Below are 21,311 nucleotides of genomic sequence, written 5' to 3'. Positions count from 1 at the left end.
ACTCGGGTGGTGGTGGCCTGGGATGGTATCAGATTCCTGACCTGAATTATTGTCCCAGTCCATCCCTGGTGTAATCACTGTGTCCTCCTTTGAATCTCTTATTTAAATTCTGTTTCATTGGTTGGATTTTGTTCAGTCATTTGTTTCATTGTTCATCTGTGAAGCCGTCTCTTTCAAAGCAGAAATACATGCTAAAACTTTCAAAATTAAATCAGATTAAATCTCCATTTAGAGTGGGCCCACCCCAGGGAGGCAACACCAGCTAATGACTTCAGACCATTTGAAGAGGAGCAGTTTATAAAGTCACCTCAGATTCAACAGTATTATCACAGTTCAATTTGCATGGGCTGAGAGAGAGTGAGAGTGTGAGAGTGAGTGAGCACCCAAGACAGTGGCATTTCCAGCAGTGGTAATTTATCCACTAAAACTATGACTAAAAATGTTGGTCAACAGCCTTTTTTCCATGACAAAAACTAGACTAAAACTAACAAAAGCAGATGTCTGATGACTAAAACTGACAAAAGTAAATTTAGTTTTGGTCAAGATGACTAAAACTAGATTAAAATGTAATGTAGTTTTTGTCGGGCATTCTAAATCCATGATATTTCTCCACTGGGTAAATCTGTCTAAGCCAGTGTATGTGTATCTATTCTGCCTCTCAGCTGTAGAAAGCAGGGGCCCCAGGTTTAGCAGAGTGCAACTGAAAAAGCTCCAAGAGGAAAACAAAGAAGAAAAAGAGGATAGTGGAAAGAAAAGGAAAGAGGGAGAGCGACACAGACAGCAGGGAGAGGAAAGAGAGCAATCAGCTAATAAAGAGAACCATAAGAAGAAAATAGAGACCTCCAGGAAAACATTTGAAGAGGAAGCCAGACAAAAAGCTGAAGAGCTGAAGAGAGAGAATCATAAAAATGCACAGCCCTCAAACAGGAACATGAGAAGTTGAAGAAAGACAGAAATAACACAAATGACCTCCTGAAAGCAATGTCAGCCGTTATCAAAGAACAACTCAACAAAGACTAACACTGAGTGGAGGTTAATGAAAAAAATAATTCAAATAACATCAGGCTGCAACATTACAAACAGAAAAAGTACAGGGTTTGAATACTGTCTGAATGCACCGTACCTAGGTATAGGATATGAATAATAAGAATACAAATTAATAATAATATTATTATTATCATTAAAACCATCTATGAGTCATATCTGGGAATCAGTTGTTCAAACAGCCGAGCTCAAACATCCACATCCTATAGAATCAGCTTCCACGTCTTTCATTTTAGAATAAAAACATTGAAGGACACCAGTTCCTTGAGCTCTAAGTCATTCTGCAACAGATTCCAGGCTGAGGGCCCAGTGTACCCGAAAGCCCTTTTCCCAATTTCTGTCCGAGTCTTTGTGACAGAGAGCATAAAGAGGTCCTGAGAACACAAAGAATACTGTCCGGCATTTCTCTGCATGATGAAAACACATAGAGGGGAAGCAGACCAAGAATTGCCTTATAAATAAAGGTAAACTGGTGTATGAGCCTGCGGGTCACCAAAGCGGGCCATCCAACTCGAGAGTACAACTCCCAATGATGAGTCAGAGCTTTACAGTTTGTAATGAACCTCAGTATCAACCATATGGAGACACTGTGCTGAGGCGTGCATGTACGACAGATCGCCATTATCTAAAACGGGTAAAAAAGTTGCAGCGACAAGCAAACACAACTTGTTTCTAAGATAAAAACCCAGTTTCAGCATCAGCTTTTTCACAAGACACAGTACATGTGATTTAAAATTATGAGAGTCATCAATCAGTATACCCAGGTATTTGTAACAGTGAACAGCCTCAACCTTCTTTCCATCAACAGTAGAAAGCACAGGAACATTTTGTGACCTGGGGCCTCATTTATAAACGCTGCATATGCACAAAAGAAAGCATACCCCACTTGTAGGCAACATTTTGGATTTATAAAAAACAAACTTGACGGGAGAATGTGTGCACCTCCACGGCAGCTCTGACCCTGCCGTACGCACAAAATCTGGAGAAACAGGAAACTGTGACCCCAACAGTAGAAGGATAAAATTAAAGACAGCTATGTGAAATTGGTACATTTGTGTGAAATAATCGAATATTACACATTTTGCAACACATATCTAATATGAAGGATATATTTGCAAAAACGAAGAAAGAGGAAAAATTTATATTGATGCCCCAGGGAGTGCGCGAAAGCACGCACACATGCGCACGCCCACACACGTAGCCTATATTATTGAATCAATGATGTTCTGTCATTGTGAAAGAAACCTTGCATGTTATTATGAAATCCATTCACATCAACAATAAGGCGGACAGTAACCGTGTTCCCAAAATGTGCCATACAAATAAAGTTTTCTATTAATAATTGTAATTAAAATGACATGATCGTTCAATGAGAGTTCGCAGTCAGACTCAAACGATGTGAAAAAGTCATTTAAAGGGGACATATTATGCAAAAATCACTTTTTCAGGCTTTTCTAACACAAATATGTGTCCCTGGTCTGTCCACAATCCCCTAAAGTACCAGAAAAATCCATTCCCTCTCTCCCTCTCTTTCTCCACCTTTCAGAAAATGTGTGCTGAAACAAGCCGTTCTCAGTTTTTACATCTAGTGACCTCACCAGGGGCCCTGAACACCCGCCCCAAGGTTTGGTTGGCACTCCCCCACTTGGAGGAAAGTTCTGCCCTCTTCTACTGATCCTCCCAGCTACCAGCTGAGACGCTGGATAGCTCATTCCTCAGAGTCTGGGTCGGAAAAGTCCGTCTCTGAAGTGTCGTCGCTGTATGCATCCAGATGGCAAACAATGCCTTTTCTTCCCGACACATGGGGGAGACCTGGCAGCATTCTTTAGCCTCTTGGCCGGCCAAGGCAGATGAGTGAAAGCCTGGACTCACTGTCGGTTTCAGTGAGTTACTGATTTCTCACGCAAAAGTTTAAAGATTCTTCCAGCGTTTGGCGAAACTGGACACTTGGTCACTCAGTTTTTGGGGGGCATTTTGTGCCGATACTGAATATTTTAGAACTTTTAGCTTAGATTACGCATTTTTAGATGTACTCACCCAGGAGCGATGAGTTGCTCATAAGTCCCAGACAGACAGCGCGAAAGATAGAGTCACGAGAAACGCCATTGTCTGGAGAGAGCAGGTGTGTGTGTGAGAGAGAGAGACGAGGGCCGCCAGCCGATCGGCTCAGTCAGAGGAGAAGTGAGGAGGAGGAGATGAGGAGCAGAGGGCAGGGGGTAGTGCTGCACCAGCAGGTGAGAGCCAGAGACCTGGTAGCTTCCGTGACCCGGGAGAACTTCAGTGCAGGCTGCTGGAAAAGGGGTGGAGACCTGGCAAAGCCAGGTGGAGAGGCAAGGCAGGTGAAGCCTGTGCAGGAGGATCCACCACAGAGCAGGATCAGTATCAGAGGTTCAGAGAAGTTTACGAATCCCAATACGAGCATCCACAGAGATATTCCCAAAGTCTTGGCAAGACCATAATGTGCACAAAGTTCACAATAAAAGCTTCACTTAATTTTAAATGTAAAAGTTAAAAGAACATTTTAGTTCTTAGTAAAAAAACAGACAACAACTTAACATTGACATGGAGTGCCACCCTGCCATCTTGGAATCTTTGTGTCTTTTAAAAGAAACATTGCTGTTCTGTGTGTTTGAGGGAGCTGAAACAAAAAAGTCCTTTAATGCTCCGACAGGAGAGAAGATTACACAGTGGGAGATGAGCCCCTGTCTGCTGAAGTAGGTGCAGCAGAGTGGGCTGCCTGCATGAGACTTCAGTGATGGTGGTTTATTGTTTTCATTTTAATCAAAATAATATGTAAATAAGTCAAAATCCTGGGAGAGAAATTTACAATGATAAGTACATTTTGAGATCAGAAGCTCCAGGCAAACTTCTTACATATCTTTATTATTCAACATCTTCTAAAATTAAACAACCTCAACTAAGAAAAATAAATAAAATCAAATTCAATTAAAAAAACAACAATTTATAAGAATAACTTTCTCTCTCTGTCTTCTGCCCCCACAAAACCTGGACTACTCCACTGGGACCTTATTTGTTGTTGTTTTATTGATATATTACACTGCAGTTAAGAGAGAAACACAATTTCAATTTTCTGTATGTCCTGTACATATAGCAGAACTGACAATAAAGACTGAACTTTTGAAGTTTGCCTACCGTGTACAGTTTTATTTTAGAAAACCTCCAGCCAACTATCAAGTCCTTAACAGATCCCCTCATTTTTTTTCTCTAGTGGCCTTTTTCAGCCGGCATTCATACAAAGATCTTTTGTCAAGAATAAATGCATGTAGGCTTTAATGCTGAGTGGGTTCTTGAGGAAAATAATTGGGCTAATTTTCCACTAGGCATTTTTGTGTAGCATTTGCATAAGCCTGTGAATATCAGAGAATGTGCTCTTGCTGTGAAGACACTGTGTGTGCAGCAGCCAATCAACCTTTGTGTGAAAGTTTAAGTGTGCCTCAGTGTGTAAAACACTGCTCAGCTGCAGCCATCTCTCTGGAACTGTTTGGAATAAAAACAGAGAACAAGAAAGAACTAAAAACCTATAAAAGTGAACTTCATTATAAAAAGACAGCTTAGTGAACCTTTAAAGGATCATAATAAAGATTTCTTCTCAAACTGAAATAATCAACTTATACTGAAGTTTTTTATAAACAGACCTCTATAGTTTTCATACCTTGACAGTTTCGGCTGTGCTCTGCTGCCTTCCTCAGAAGTGTCATGTGAAGTTGCAGTGATGTCTGATTTATACAGACTTCTTTGGCGCTGTCTTCCTATTTGGAGCAGTAGGATGACAGCGCCATCTGCAGTCCGGCTTCTTCAGAACTGTATCCCAGGTGTGAGAAAGTTGGGACGCCCCCCTCATCCCGATTTACTCCTACTCCTTGCTACTGTGTTAGCGGTTAGCACCGGTTAGCACTCAAGCGCGCTGTTGTTGTGATCACGTGGACTCTGCATGCTGGATCCTGCGGCGCTGCTGGATAGAAGTGCTGGAGCGGAGTCTGGAATGGACTGCTTGTATCGGAGTGCTTAAATTGGAGATTTTAGATGTAATCCGATATTATCCGATAGTCCTTTTTTCGCTGATATCGGACCAATATCTGATATCAATATCGGATCGGGACACCTCTAGTATTATCGTCGGGTGCACGCGACGAGTGTGTGTAAGACAGCAGAGGAAGTGTGCTGGTGGTCGTCTCTTCAGATCATTCATTCAGGTGTGCTGTGTTGTCTTCAAACTGGAGTTTCTTCTGTCTTCGTTTTAACAAGTTTCTTCAGTCACTCTCTGCCTGCTCTCCCACACTGGTATTTTTTCTGATGATCACTGATGAGCATACGTGTCATGGGCAGTGTTGGTCATGTTACTTTAAAAAAGTAATTAGTTATACTAGTTACTTCCCCCAAAAAGTAACTGAGTTAGTAACTGAATTACTCCACTATAAAAGTAACTAGTTACCAGGGAAAGTAACTATTGCGATACTTTAAGTTTAAATATGTCTAAGAATTTGGATTTTTTCTAAGCAGGTTTCACAGGCCAGTTGCATAGAGCAGGGGTTCTCAATGATGGGGTCCCAAGACACTGAGAGGGGGTCTCCAGATGCCTCAAAAACTAAGAACATTTTTTAAATGACACTGTTGCCACTGTATACCAATTTTGTCAAATTTTAACCCATTTTAATCACTTTTCCCCATCAATTTGATCAATTTTAACACATTTTTGCAACTTAAAACCCATTTTTTGTCCACTTTAAACCCTTTCCACCACTTATTTCTGCCTGTTTTTGCCACTTCTAATCAAATCTTGCAACTCTCTGCCTATTGCTGGCTCTGTTGACACATTATTGCCACTATTAACCCCTTTAACCACTTTTCAAGCCACATTCTCCAATTTAATATACCCATTTATGCCAGTTTCTGACTTTTTCTGCCTCAGCTAACCCTTTTTTTGCCAGTTTATATCAATTTTCATCCCATTTCACAAAATTTCTACCTATTTTTGCCACTTTAATGCAATTTCAGCTACTTTTGAATCCACTTTTACCACTAAATAAGCCCATTTTGCCTTTTTTTTTGTTATTTTGCCACGTTTATCTCATTTTTGGCATTTCTAATCATTTCTGCTACTTTAAAAATCCAATTGCACCACCTTTCCCACCATGTCTTGCCATTATTAACCAATTTTAGCTATTTTTATTGTATTTGAGTTCTGTTTTCAACAAAAGGATTTATATTTTTAAGAGGGCTACTTACTACACAAATGACACAATTTTTTTTCTTTGATAAGAGTGGTTATTATTCAGGATAAATATAAAATACCACAGCTTAACTTTACAATGGACCATGATTTTGCTGGCCCCCAGTATGGCTGGGCCCCAGAAATCTCTCCCATTCCCTCCCCTAATGGGAGGCCTTGTCTCCACATGACTATTGTCTGAATATGGCTGGCTGTGTTCAACCACCTGCAGGTACAGTGGGGGTCCCCGGTCTCTGGCACCTTTATTTTGGGCGTCGCAGGCTGAAAAGGTTGAGAACCCCTGGCAACTTTTCCATTCAGTTCAGTCTGTGTCACAAGTTTTTGTGAAGCTGGAACAGAAAAATCCAGCTTTAGCTGCTTGGACGGCGTGGCTCCATGTCCTTCCTTGTTAGCGGAGCTCACGTTAGCCACACTGCTATCCAAGCCTTAATGGCTCTTTTCTCACCTCATATCTTGAATGTAGTTATAACTATGGTTTTTGCAGTGATTTTCAGCATTTCTGCAGTTTTTCCAGTTAAATTAACAAAGTGAGCAGTAGAGGAGTGCAGATGCTCTAAGCCTTATTGTTCCAGCTAATCATTGGTCTAATAGTTTGGAGGGTAGTTTGGTTTGCTTATTTATGTAGAGAACAGTCTTTTACAGTTCACTGTGAAGATTATGTTTATTTTGAAGTACTTTTATTTTATTTATACCAAAAGATTTCAAAGAATTTATTATCTTGTGCAAAAATAAACAAATTATTAGTACTTTTTTTTTCTTCTCAAGAAAACTCTTCCTTCACCATGTCTCTGTCCCTGGTAGCTACAGTCAGTTATTGTAAATATTTAGTAGACAATAGTAGCATAGATAACATGACCATGGTGTCACAGCTTATTGTGTTCTTGCTCACTCTTGTGATAAACCCAGTGAAAACTAAAGAAGACACTGTCTTTGTGTGATCCATTTATTCTGTAGAAATCTGTTGAGTATTCATCAACTATGAGAGGGTTTTACACTTGAGCCCCTGTCCCCAAAACGTCAGTGCACGTCCCTGCTCTGTGAACATTAAAGTAGCTCCCTCATCCAGTATGTTACATGTGCGCCCGGTCTCTCCCTGACAGTCAGAGTGTAACCTCGTTAGAAGTGGATCACTGTGATTTCTCTCTCTAAATCTCTAAACTTCTGCTGTGACTTCAGACTTCATCATTTCTGTCATGATTTAGACACTTTTCACTGGTCGAGTAGAAACATCGTCTGAGGACGTGGAGCACCTGAGACAACACAGGTAGGACAGAGATGACATTTTTACATAGATTTACCGGACAGATACAAAAACACACGTGGTTAGATCTCTCACTCGTCCGGATGTTTACTCCTAAACTAACAGCTCCTTTTCCAGCGGAAACACAAATTTAACATTACAGTCAGTGTGCTTCAACTTTTTCAACATGAACTTTCCGGCGGTCCTGGTTTTGGACATGTCTACACTGAGGGAGAACATTTTCAGCACCCACGGAGCGTGGACAGCTCCGTGATAGCACCTGTAACGTCTGTTAGTCTTCAGGAGATATTATTCTGTTATCTGTCTGCTAAAATGAAGCTTTTCTATCAGCTGACTGCCTGAGTACACTTCCACTGGTCATGGATGACTCTCTGTCTCTCATCTTCATGTCTTCTCAACCTGCGCTACCATCGTTTGCTACAAGTAGGTCCCGCGTTTTATTACGTTCAGTGTTTTAAACTTGAGCCAGCTCATCCCTGGAATAAATAGTTACACCATGTCATAACATAAGAGCAGTGTAAGTCCAGCTGGTGATGTCCAGTTCTTAAAGTGGAAAAAATTAAGTGCAGGAACTCTCTTCTCACACAATCCCAGAACTAATGGGCTCTATGCACGAACAGCCTCCGCATTTGGCATTAGACGGCTCCCACACTTCCAGTCGGGAGAAGAGAAAGGAGTCTGATGGTAAATTCGTTGCTGTTTACTTGCTGTTTGCATGAGTTGCCTGAGCTGACTGTCAATGAGAGTTAAATTTAGCTGAAGATGTACATTGCAGCACGCAGCAACGATGTCCAGAAATACTTTTAACCTGTTTTTGAAACGTCATTTCAGCATGTTTGGATGCCAAGCGATGATGGTAGAGTTAACACAAACAAAACAAAACAAAACAAAACAAAACAAAAAAAAAAAAACGACGAAACAGACAAATTAAGGCAGTACAGGACGGTTTAATAATAATAATAATAATAATAATAATACCTTGAATTTATATAGCAAGGTATTATTATTATTGTTATTATTATTATTATTATTATTATTATTGTTTTTGTTGTTGTTATTATTGTTATTATTATTATTATTATTGTTGTTGTTATTATTATTATTATTATTATTATTATTATTATTGTTCTTGTTGTTGTTATTATTGTTATTATTATTATTATTATTGTTATTATTATTATTATTATTGTTATTATTATTATTATTATTATTATTATTATTATTGTTGTTGTTATTATTATTATTATTGTTATTATTATTGTTATTATTATTATTATTATTGTTATTATTATTATTATTAAACCGCCCTATACTGCCTTAATTTGTCTGTTTCGTTGTTTGTTTGTTTGTTTGTTTTTAGACTCCATTTCAGCTTGGCACGTATCATTGGGCGGAAGTTGTGAAGCAGCTTTATTTTCCAAACCCTGGCGTGCATAGAGCCCATTTGGGCGGTATGGAGCAAAAATCCTTTCAATGACCTTGTGTAACCCACTCAGGCACTGTGACTGAGTTTTTTCGGTGGGTGGATCTAAGTCTAGGTTCTCTGAGGAGAATAATAGCCTAATGAAGTAGTCAGTTAATTATACTTAAGCCTCCCTTCAATAATTAACACCAACACTGATTAGGTTTTTATACAGTTCTCATTTACTGTTTGGTCTTTCCCCTTTTGGTTTATTTTCTGTTTCTTAACAACAACCAACAGAATTTACTTTCACATTCCTGACAACCTTTTATTTTAGGAAAACATTTGAATTCTTTACCTCTTTAAAAAAAACAAAAATAATAACAATTATACTAAATAGTATAACGATCCTTCTTCAAAATAATAAATGACCAAATAAAACTCTTAGATGCTTTGGTTAAATCAGTCTCTATACGATCCTTACTCCCTACCCAACTGTGAACTCAAGTGTCCATCCTGGTTTCCAGAGGTGTAGACGAAGCGGAGAAGATGAAGATGTGATGATGATGATAACTGGAACCGATGCAGGATGAAGGAGTGATGATGGGATGATGAAACCAGGGCAGTGGGATGGAAGGGTTCTTCTCAGATGGATTTCTGCACAACTCTCAATCACAAAAAAACCAGCCGGGAAATCAACATGCACGCTGTAAAAACGGAGAAAACCGCTCCGTGAGGGCGTTGAAATCCAACCGTCTCGTGTATCTGCAGGAACCACAATGTTGTCTAGGCTTATTTCTTACTTTTCTCACTGTTTTCAATCTTACAAGTCTCAATTTCAAGTGCTAAAGCAGCTTTTTCACTCAGACGATCCTCCATGGGCGACTGCTTCTCTCATCTCGGTTCAGAGCAAAAAAAAAAAAAAAAACACTGATCACATGCACACTAGCGCTCTACCAAGTTATTCCAGCAGAGGGCGCTGAACAACTGTAAGAGTGCAGGGTGTTTATTTTCATTTAGAAACGACTTCAAATAACTTTAAATCCTTTTTAACCATTCCTAATCTAGTGAAAAGGTTAGTTATGACTTTGTATTATCACTTTAATTATTAATTAGTTTTTAATCTAAAAGAAGATGAACTTGATAGCTTATATGGACATTTTAACCTTTTTAATGTTTTATTTAAAAGACAATGTCATTTTTTACTTCGTGATGATCATTAGCCTGTTTTAGACTGTTTTTACATTTAGAGAAAATGCATTTTACACCTTTCTTCATCTTTTAATGACTGCCTTTCCACCAAACAATACAGTCATACATTAAATTAATAACTTGTATATGTAGCAATTTAGGCCATAATCATACTGTTAAACACAATAGATTGCTCTTGTTTAAACATAGAGGCTTTTATTTTGAAATGCTCACCTGTCCCATTGGGTCACATGATTTCTTTTTCCTCATGTATTTCATTAAAACAAGGAAACAAAAAAATGGAATTGGAAAAAACAAAAATGGAAGAACAAATAAACGAGCCATTTCTCGTTTAGTCAATTTTTGGTCAAAAATAAAGAAACAGCTCTGTGCAAATTTCCCTGCTTAAACGTAATGAAGGGCTGTCAAGTTATGTTGCACAAGCGCACCCCAAGAGTGTGACATCACTAAGCATGCGCACCACAGCCGCGCTTCACAAACTACTGACGGAGCAGCATCATCTGTGTGTGGCGTCGGACTTTCAGTGTGCGTTCATGACGTTGTAAGTGTTCTTTGTGTTATAAGACGTTGTGTTTAGTAGTTTATAACATTTTGAATGTTAAATGTATGTACATATCTACAGCTGGGAGACCTGTCATCCTATTTCTTATTGTTTATAACCCCTTTAATAAGCTAAGTAGGCTAACCAAGAGCCATTTTGTGGAGTAGGGAGACCTCTGCTGGACGTTTCAGGGAAGTGTTTGTAAATATGCGCAGACTCAGTGGAATCTGAGTTTTAATTTTGTGCAGCTTTGTATGAGCACTTTGTTGATATAGTTTTTCTTTCTTTGTATTCATTTCAGAAAACCACACTCATGTATGCATACAGATGGATAAACTTTAATTTGTGGACTTCATTAAAGTTGTAAACAAACCCCCTGGAGTGCTGCCGTCTTTCTGACAGAAGACGTAGGCCAGTCTTGTATATCCCAGCATCATCAAAGTATAATTCACAAGCTCACTTTTGTGTTTTTTCCATTTGTGGTCCAAAATGAAAAAACAAAAACAGAATAAGGACAGTTTCTCCGTCTCTTCAGTCATGGTTTCAAACAGGAAAATGAACTGCCAGGAAGTACACCGACCCAAATGACTCCACACACAGTTTAGTCTTGTTATCGGGAAGCTGAGCTGTGGAGAGTCTGACTGTTTTAGTACGGACCGGGAGAAAGGACATAAAGAGGATAAAAGTTAGCAGACTCGTCGTCATGTCCTCCTGCACACAGACAGTATCTGCAGACCACAAACATAAATACATAAATGAGATCACAGGTAAGACACGGTTTAAAGAATTTATCCAGATTATGATTAACATAACTATAGAGTAATGACGTGACTCTATAGATCTGTAGCCTGTTATTTTTGCTTTTAATGAAGAAAACGAAGCTTGCATCAAATCAGTAGTCTGTGGGAGTGGACACTTGTGAAGGAGATGGACTTCTTCCTCTTTTTCTTATCTGTCAGTCATTCTCTTGGAGACCAGCCTAATCAGCATGCATCCAAAATAATCAAATCAAATCATTTTTTAGTAGTATGTGTAACATCTGACTATAAGGACGTGGTTTCATGTTAATGCTGATCATTAAAGAGCTGTGAAGTAAATACTTATTATATAAAACAAGCTGACTGTTACTGTTGTAGGGTTTATGATTGAAGTTAAAAGCATGTCAAATAATAAAATGAACTACTAGCCTTCTGTGTTGTTTCATGGCTCTAAATCTTTCTAAAATTTGATGTTTCAGAAAGAGGATGATGTGTTTATAAAGGGGAGGGTCTAGGACATCAGTAGGTTTATTTCTGACAGAGGTGGAGAAAGTACTAGACTATCGGTAAAAGTAAAGTTACTTTGAATAAAATATACTTAAGTAGAAATAAAAGAAGTAATCTGTAAATCTACTCAAGCAAAAGTCAACAGTAAGTCATTTAACATTTACTCAAAGCACAATAAAAAATGATATTTTCTTAATATGAAATAAATACAAGAGAAAATGACTCTATAACCAGGTTGTTGTGATAAGGTGAGACTTAACCTAAAGTCAAATGCAGCCAGAGCATGTGAGCGGAGTGGAGCGGGAGCGGTTTTTCAAAAAAGCTGGACCGGCACCTTATCTTGCGCTCCATCCCGCTCCAATTTCGCTCCGGTACCGCTCACACCACATCTGCAGCGTGTCTCACCCAGAATGCATCTGTGTATAATTAGCTGCTCAGACGCCCACACTGTTTTCTATAGGCAACTGGACGACAACTCGATATACTAATATGAACATCATCGTCATTTTTTAAAAACATCAGTATTTCCCAGTGTCTGAAACCGAGAAGAATGTAATAACAGATTAACCGCTATAGCGCCTTCATTGCCACTGTGAGAGGATTTACAGACGTATCTTTTTTCTTGATCTTTTACGAGATAAGGTGTCTAATTTCTCTCCTATCCAGTGAATGCAATGCGCTTCCGTGTTTTCGTTGAGTGAGCGGTGAGTGATATGAGTGGAGCGGGTAGAAATGTGAGTGGAAGGCTGAGCGATAATGAGCGGAGCGGCGTGAATCCCCTCTGAGCGGACGAGCGGGCGCGAGGAACAGCTCTGTGAGCGAGGAGCGGGAAATCTCATCGCTCCACTCCGCTCACATGCTCTGAATGCAGCAGCTGTTTTAGGATGAAATGTGGACTCATTCTCTCTCTGCTGGCTGTCATGTGCTGTGAAAGTCAAACTTCTGGACATTTTCTTGTTGGCTGAAAGCTAGAATCTCCTCGTTTTGGCTTTTATTGTTATTTTTTAACTCAGTACTCAGTGTGTTTTAAAATGTAGTGAGGTACAATACTTCTCTTAAAATGTACTTTAGTAAAAGTAGTGATTTTGAAAAGCACTCAAAAAAGTACAGGTACACAAAAAGCTACTCAAATACAATAACATGAGTGAATGTAATTAGTCACTTTCCAGCCCTGATTTCTGTGTTTTGCACATAAATGTAAGTTATTACCATTAACACATTAAAAAATGATTTGATTTGTTTAGTTTGGATGCATGCTGATGAGGCTGGTCTCCAAAAGAATGACTGACAGATAAGAAAAAGAGGAAGAAGTCCATCTCCTTCACAGATGTCCACTCCTACAGACTTCAGGACCTTCAGAGGCTCCAACACAGCCGTCTCCTAACAAACAGCCCAGAAAAATTAAGGGAGAGACAGAGGAGTGGAGGACTTCCAGATCTCCCAGAGACAATCACAGTCCTCTCCAGGTCCACAACAGTCCAGCTCACAGCTCAGTGTACTGCTGTGATGACTAAAAGTAACAAAAATAGATCTGTGACGACTAAAACTGACAAAAATAGATCTGTGACGACTAAAACTGACAAAAATAGATCTGTGATGACAAATGTGACCAAGTGAGGCTGTTCAACACACAAAAACCCTTGAATCAATCAGAACAAAAGACTGAAATTAAGGAAAATACAACAGATTTTAATAAGATTCTGTAAGACTAGGTATTTACAACATTATTTTATACAAGAGGTAGATGAGTTGACTTGCCCTTTAAGTCTGGTATTGTATATAACACATAGTCGGATAAACATTCACCATTGGACCAGTCTGCAGTGGGAGGGAGAGGTTTAAAGCTTAAAGCACGATTGTACACACCAAAAGAACTAGCAAAGAAATGCAAATAATGAGAGATTTCCACTACAAATAATTGAAGCCAAATAAGAGTTGTGGAATTTGCCCACAACAGATCACAATGGTTCACAACACTCAATAAAACACACACATGCAAAATGGCTGCTCTTAGGCCTTCTCCCCCAACACAGCAATAAGTCCAGCAGAAAATGTACTAAAAAAGGCCCAATCTAAAACTAAGGCACAACAAACTAAAACCAGTTTGGGAAAAACAGTGATTGGCTCCTCTGGTAATGTCTGTACAAAGTAAAACAAACAAACATTTTAAAATACAAGAAAAGGCTTTTACAATAAATATCTGCACAACATCTGCATTTTAAAATGTACATATACCTTGAAAAACTGGGTTATAGTTCCCCCCACACTAGTTGCTGCCAGGCAGGTGGCTGGAATCTATTAGGTTAAAAGAGATTGTTATTTTTTGATCAAAAGCGACTGATACTAGAATTGGACTGAAATATGTTGTATCTGCTACTAAATACCTTCTTTCTTGGCTGATTAGCCTAAGCAATCACTCGCAAGAGGATGTCCCTCACCAAACATGGAAAACCTGATAAAAATGTTTTACAAAGCTTTATTTAATTAAGCATTATAGTTTAAAAGATATCTTTCATGAGGCAACAATTTCAGCATTTAGATCATGATTTAAAACATACTTTTAAAACAAAATTGAGCCTACCAAATCAAGGGCAGACAGACAAAGGCTGGCCTTAGTTGCTCACTCAGGTGTGCTCAGGTCTGAATGCAGGAAGAGAGACCAAGGTGAGCTTCAGCCTCTAATTATAGACTCTGCCTCCTTTTCTGGGTCCCAGTGCTTTACTTCCTGTTACCCTTTCACATTAAAACTGACAAAAATAGATCTGTGACGACTAAAACTGACAAAAATAGATCTGTGATGACTAAAACTGACAAAAATAGATCTGTGACAACTAAAACTGACAAAAATAGATCTGTGATGTCTAAAACTGACAAAAATAGATCTGTGACGACTAAAACTGACAAAAATAGATCTGTGATGACTAAAACTGACAAAAATAGATCTGTGATGACTAAAACTGACAAAAATAGATCTGTGATGTCTAAAACTGACAAAAATAGATCTGTGACGACTAAAACTGACAAAAATAGATCTGTGACGACTAAAACTGACAAAAATAGATCTGTGATGTCTAAAACTGACAAAAATAGATCTGTGATGTCTAAAACTGAAAAAAATAGATCTGTGACAACTAAAACTGACAAAAATAGATCTGTGATGACTAAAACTGTCAAAAATAGATCTGTGACGACTAAAACTGACAAAAATAGATCTGTGATGACTAAAACTGACAAAAATAGATCTGTGATGTCTAAAACTGACAAAAATAGATCTGTGATGTCTAAAACTGACAAAAATAGATCTGTGATGACTAAAACTGACAAAAATAGATCTGTGATGTCTAAAACTGACAAAAATAGATCTGTGATGACTAAAACTGACAAAAATAGATCTGTGATGTCTAAAACTGACAAAAATAGATCTGTGACGACTAAAACTGACAAAAATAGATCTGTGACGACTAAAACTGACAAAAATAGATCTGTGATGTCTAAAACTGACAAAAATAGATCTGTGACGACTAAAACTGACAAAAATAGATCTGTGATGTCTAAAACTGACAAAAATAGATCTGTGACGACTAAAACTGACAAAAATAGATCTGTAATGTCTAAGACTGACAAAAATAGATCTGTGATGTCTAAAACTGACAAAAATAGATCTGTGATGACTAAAACTGACAAAAATAGATCTGTGATGACTAAAACTGACAAAAATAGATCTGTAATGTCTAAAACTGACAAAAATAGATCTGTAATGTCTAAAACTGACAAAAATAGATCTGTGATGACTAAAACTAACAAAAATAGATCTGTGATGACTAAAACTGACAAAAATAGATCTGTGACGACTAAAACTGACAAAAATAGATCTGTGATGACTAAAACTGACAAAAATAGATCTGTAACGTCTAAAACTGACAAAAATAGATCTGTAATGTCTAAAACTGACAAAAATAGATCTGTGACGACTAAAACTGACAAAAATAGATCTGTGATGTCTAAAACTGACAAAAATAGATCTGTGATGACTAAAACTGACAAAAATAGATCTGTGATGACTAAAACTGACAAAAATAGATCTGTGACGACTAAAACTGACAAAAATAGATCTGTGACGACTAAAACTGACAAAAATAGATCTGTGATGTCTAAAACTGACAAAAATAGATCTGTGATGTCTAAAACTGAAAAAAATAGATCTGTGACAACTAAAACTGACAAAAATAGATCTGTGATGACTAAAACTGTCAAAAATAGATCTGTGACGACTAAAACTGACAAAAATAGATCTGTGACGACTAAAACTGACAAAAATAGATCTGTGACGACTAAAACTGACAAAAATAGATCTGTGATGTCTAAAACTGACAAAAATAGATCTGTGATGTCTAAAACTGACAAAAATAGATCTGTGATGTCTAAAACTGACAAAAATAGATCTGTGACGACTAAAACTGACAAAAATAGATCTGTGATGTCTAAAACTGACAAAAATAGATCTGTGACGACTAAAACTGACAAAAATAGATCTGTAATGTCTAAGACTGACAAAAATAGATCTGTGATGTCTAAAACTGACAAAAATAGATCTGTGACGACTAAAACTGACAAAAATAGATCTGTGATGACTAAAACTGACAAAAATAGATCTGTAATGTCTAAAACTGACAAAAATAGATCTGTAATGTCTAAAACTGACAAAAATAGATCTGTGATGACTAAAACTAACAAAAATAGATCTGTGATGACTAAAACTGACAAAAATAGATCTGTGATGACTAAAACTGACAAAAATAGATCTGTGATGACTAAAACTGACAAAAATAGATCTGTGATGACTAAAACTGACAAAAATAGATCTGTGATGTCTAAAACTGACAAAAATAGATCTGTGATGACTAAAACTGACAAAAATAGATCTGTGACGACTAAAACTGACAAAAATAGATCTGTGATGACTAAAACTGACAAAAATAGATCTGTGATGACTAAAACTGGACTGAAATGTAGATTAGTTTTGGACGGACATTTAAAAACTGTGATATTTCTCCACCGTGGGTAAATCTGTCAAAAACAATGCATCTCTATTTCTTTTCCCCTTAGCTGTAGAAAGCAGGGACCCCAGGTCAGGCAGAGTGCATGGAACACACTAGCATGATTTGGTACCTGATTCAGGCAAGAAAATAAATGCTCAGACACAAGAAAAGACTAGAATGTGAGATCTTTTTATGGACTAAAACTAGACTAAAATGTTTTTAAGTTTTAGTCGGCTAAAACTAGACTAAAACTAAAAAGGTTAGAAATAATTAAAATGTGACTGAAACTAAAATGCATTTCATCTGAAAACGTAGACAGAGACTAAAATTAAAAATAGCCGCCAAAATTAACACTTCATTGGACGAAAAGACAGTTCATATGTAACAGAAGCAACATACACCTCTGTAGTTCCCTATTTTTGTTATAATTACACAAAATTACCTGGTATTCATCCATTAGCCTGAGAGAAACTCTGAAATCCATGATGCACTGTGTTGTTTGTAGCCCCTCCTTCCTTTGTTTTCTTCTTCGTTGGTTATTTGTATTTATTCTTGTCGCCCCCTCCCCTCTCCTCTTTGAAATGACTCCCAGTGGGAGAGGTGTCCACTGTTTTGTTCAAGTTTGTATCTGTTTCCATCTTTATGTTAAACGTTATATCTTGTATATATTTTTAGTTCTTATAATGTCCTTAGTTAATTTTCCACTTGTTTACATGTTTATTTGCTTTAAGTTTCTTGTATCTTTACTTTTATCGATGTTTGTTTGCTGTGCACGGTGGTGGGCTGGTTTTCGTGCGCACCGTGCACAGCTAGCTTGCGTGCACGTTGTGTTAGGCTAATGTTATGTGCTATATGTTTTATATTGTGTAGGATCCAGGCTGTGTATTTATTGGAGTTTCTGTCTTTTGGTTGTCATTGCCAGCCAATAAACGTGAAAAAGAGAGAGATCCTGTGTCACAGTCTCCTTCCATCCATCATAAACACAACGCAGAGATATTGCCACTGGTTACACATATACACTGGTCAAATTGAGTCTGCTTTAAGTCATTTAAAGAATCAACTGATACAAATCACTTCAGGTTTAACTAAAGTGTATAACATGATGTTATATGTTGAATCTCTCTCAATATCTATAATGTGGTTTGAAATAAAATGAACAAAACCTCAAGTTCTGTTACCCCCTTTCTTTCTCCACCAGGGTTTAGATTAGTTGTATATGTGCAGATTATCTAGCATTGACTGCATCAGTAACACTGATCGGCATTTGGGGGCCCCCAGTCAAATTTTGCTTATTTCCCCCAAGTAAGCTCCTCATAGCGCTGCAGACCTGTGAGCATCTCCACTGCTCTGATGCCCCTCATGACGCACAGGGAGGGACACTGGCACATACTGAGCCATCACACTGTTATTTGAGGGGAAGTCCCTTCTATCCATAAACATTGGCCTCTTTTCATGAAGCGTTTAATTTATGGACAAGGACAGGAGACAGGAAGGGAGCTGACTGGAATGCGTTACGCTTTTTGGCACTCGCGAACAATGATCAGGAAAATAGTTCCAAGTACAGCTTAAAAAACAAAGGATGTGACATAAAGTCTGTAAATATGATTCTGACATTACTCTTATTAACCCCTTAAAGCCTGAAAACACAAATAATAGCCAGAAAATTCTAATTTGTTGGAACCGAAATGTTCATTTAACCTTCTACTGAAATTTTAAAAATCCAAATTTCCATAAAATTTAACAAATATATTTTTAGTGTCTCATTTTTCTATTGCATTTTATTTTTTAAAATTCATTTTAAACAGAAACAGGAGTACATCCTCATGTATCAGTAACGTTTTCTAAATTCACAATTACAATCAACAGAGGTACACAAAACACAAGATTACAAACTTTCAACTGTCTTTTCATCTTAGTTTCAAACCCCAAACCCTCCCCTTCTTCTTAGGTCTTTTTCTGCAATAACAAATTTACAATACATGAAAATAAATAATAAAAAATAAAGGTAGAAATGAATTAATAATTCCATATTTCATTCTCATATCAAGGACAAGGAGAGAAAATAAAATACATATATATAAATGTATACACAGATAGCAATATAACATATCATAGATCTTACAGCATTTAATGCTCCAACTCTATTTTCAGTCACAACCTGCCTGACTTATCCTAGCAACTGAAAGCTCCATTATCAAAATAGCTATCAATGAATGAACCCACTGCTGTATAGAGAGAGTATGTGGTGGTTTCCACCTAACAGCTAACACCTTTTTAGCTGCAGTGCATGCTGATAGCCACAACAACCTTTGTGTTTGGTTAAGATTATGCCCAGAATCATCGTTCAAAAGCATTAATTCATGACAACAAGTAACTGTGACTCTAAATGATTTAGAGAGAAGCTCAGCTATTTGTTCCCAAAATTTCCTAACTGGAGGACACTCCCACATAATATGTAGAAATGTCCCCACTTGGTTTAAATCACACAAAGAACAATTTGGAGATGGATCAATGCCCATCCTAAAACACCGTATAGCAGTTCAATAAGTCTGATAGATGAAGTATAGGTTTGTTAGTTTAGAATTTGGATTTTGCGATACACTAGATGTATTTTGCCATACTTTAACCCAGTTGATAGATGATTCAGGGCAGTCTCTGTTCCATTTTGATGTAATTGTTAAGGCAGACAGTGTTTGCTCTAGAAGTGTACTATAAATCATGAATCATAGAAAGCACTGAAAGTTTCTTAAATAACACCATTACTGGGTGCAGGGCAGGTGGCCTATCAGTAGAAATGTCAGCAGCACGTATGGCTGAATGTAACTGTAGAAACCAAAAAAAGTACTGGGTGGCAATTTATCTGTTTCCATGAAGTCCTGGAAACTTCTTAATCCTCCACTATTCATAATATCTCCCAAACAGTGAACCCCCAGATTGTACCACTGTTGGGAAACAAAATGCTTTCCACCAGATTTTAATAGGCTATTATGAAATAAAGGTGTGTTGGCATGCCACTTAGATTTCCATTTATATATCTTTTCAAATTTCTTAACATTTTCCATTGCATAACTTATTATTGGACCATACTTAACCCTGCATTTTTTAATTGAGCATGGTGCAAATAAGATGTCTTTTAGCGAAGCTGGAGCCACAATATCTCTCAATATTTATCCATGGAGTTGAAAGACTGTCTTCAAACCAATTCATAATTAGACGAAGGACTGCTTATTTTCAAAACACTCCTAGAATGTTGAAGTCTTTGTTACCATGGAAACCATTAGTGCATCTGTCAAACCACCAGTCCATCTTTCTGAGTTTTCAGCAACAAGACAAAGAGGTAGACGTCCATTAGCTCATTAGCAGAGGTAGCTAAAGTTCCCTCTGAGGGTAAGAAAACAGCAAGCACTCTTGTCATTTCTAGTTGATCATCAGCGTTTTAAAGGTCTTCACATGTGAACAAATATCAGAAACAAACTCCAGTTAACTTCAGGATTCACTGTTCTACAGACTTCAACCACATCAGAGTCAGTGAAACAGCCAAACCAAGCTGCTGAGTCAGTTATTTTAGCAGAGAAACAGGAGCTTCAGCTGCTGTTACTGCAAGAACAAACTACTTGAATCATAAGGCCTTAAAATGCTTTCAGAGTTAGAAATGTGTGGCTAGATTCATGCTGTCATACTGTTTTAGTCTGCTGTAATCAGGATTATTGGACTTTTCTCTGACTTATTTGTTCATGTCACAGCTGATTCACAAGTGGAGGACCGTCCTGAGAAAGAGAAGAGTGAAACTGGCAGCATCATGAGTTCAGCTGAAGTGGTGAGTTATTTTAAAGCTGTTAAAAGTCCAGTGAGTAGGCCCAGTATTTAGGAGCATTTAGACCAACAAACTTGGTAAGAATGGAGCGTAATATTTAGAAGGATGTTTAAATCAGTGTTTAATAGCTGAATATCGCAAAGTAGTTTGAATTTTATTCCCTTCAATCATACTCCACCATGTTTACTACAGAAGGAACCAAATAACAGTTATGTGATTTTTAATTCCACTGGTTACTATGGTTACCAACATTGGTGAGCTTTCTAATCTAGAATCTGACTGTTAGATGTCCACAGGAGTAGGTCTGTAAATTTTCTGTATAAATGTTGCCAATGCTTTTTCTTCAACATATTGTGAAGTCTCTTTTTACTGAGCTAGGCCAGATGAGCCAGATCTCTACAAAAAGCTGAAATCCATCACTCTGATCAAGGCTGGGTGGACATAAAAAAGCTTACTTATGTAAACCTACGTTCAAACTGTCT

The 21,311-nt window shown here is 37.7% G+C and overlaps 1 long non-coding RNA gene across 1 annotated transcript; it reads right to left on the bottom strand.

Moving 5' to 3' along the window:
- Positions 1 to 13,644: 13,644 nt before the first annotated feature.
- Positions 13,645 to 14,656, bottom strand: LOC121526214. Its single transcript, XR_005993296.1, has 4 exons — positions 14,558 to 14,656; positions 14,361 to 14,428; positions 14,212 to 14,271; positions 13,645 to 14,115 (listed from the first exon to the last, which is right to left on the bottom strand). It is a non-coding gene; the product is annotated as an uncharacterized LOC121526214 (long non-coding RNA).
- Between the last annotated feature and the right edge of the window lie 6,655 nt (positions 14,657 to 21,311).

Source organism: Cheilinus undulatus, linkage group 2 (genome assembly GCF_018320785.1).
Source record: "Cheilinus undulatus linkage group 2, ASM1832078v1, whole genome shotgun sequence".
In the NCBI taxonomy this organism is placed as follows: Eukaryota; Metazoa; Chordata; class Actinopteri; order Labriformes; family Labridae; genus Cheilinus; species Cheilinus undulatus.
Note: the sequence above shows the minus strand (reverse complement) of the source record. Positions and strands in the feature narration are given on the sequence as shown.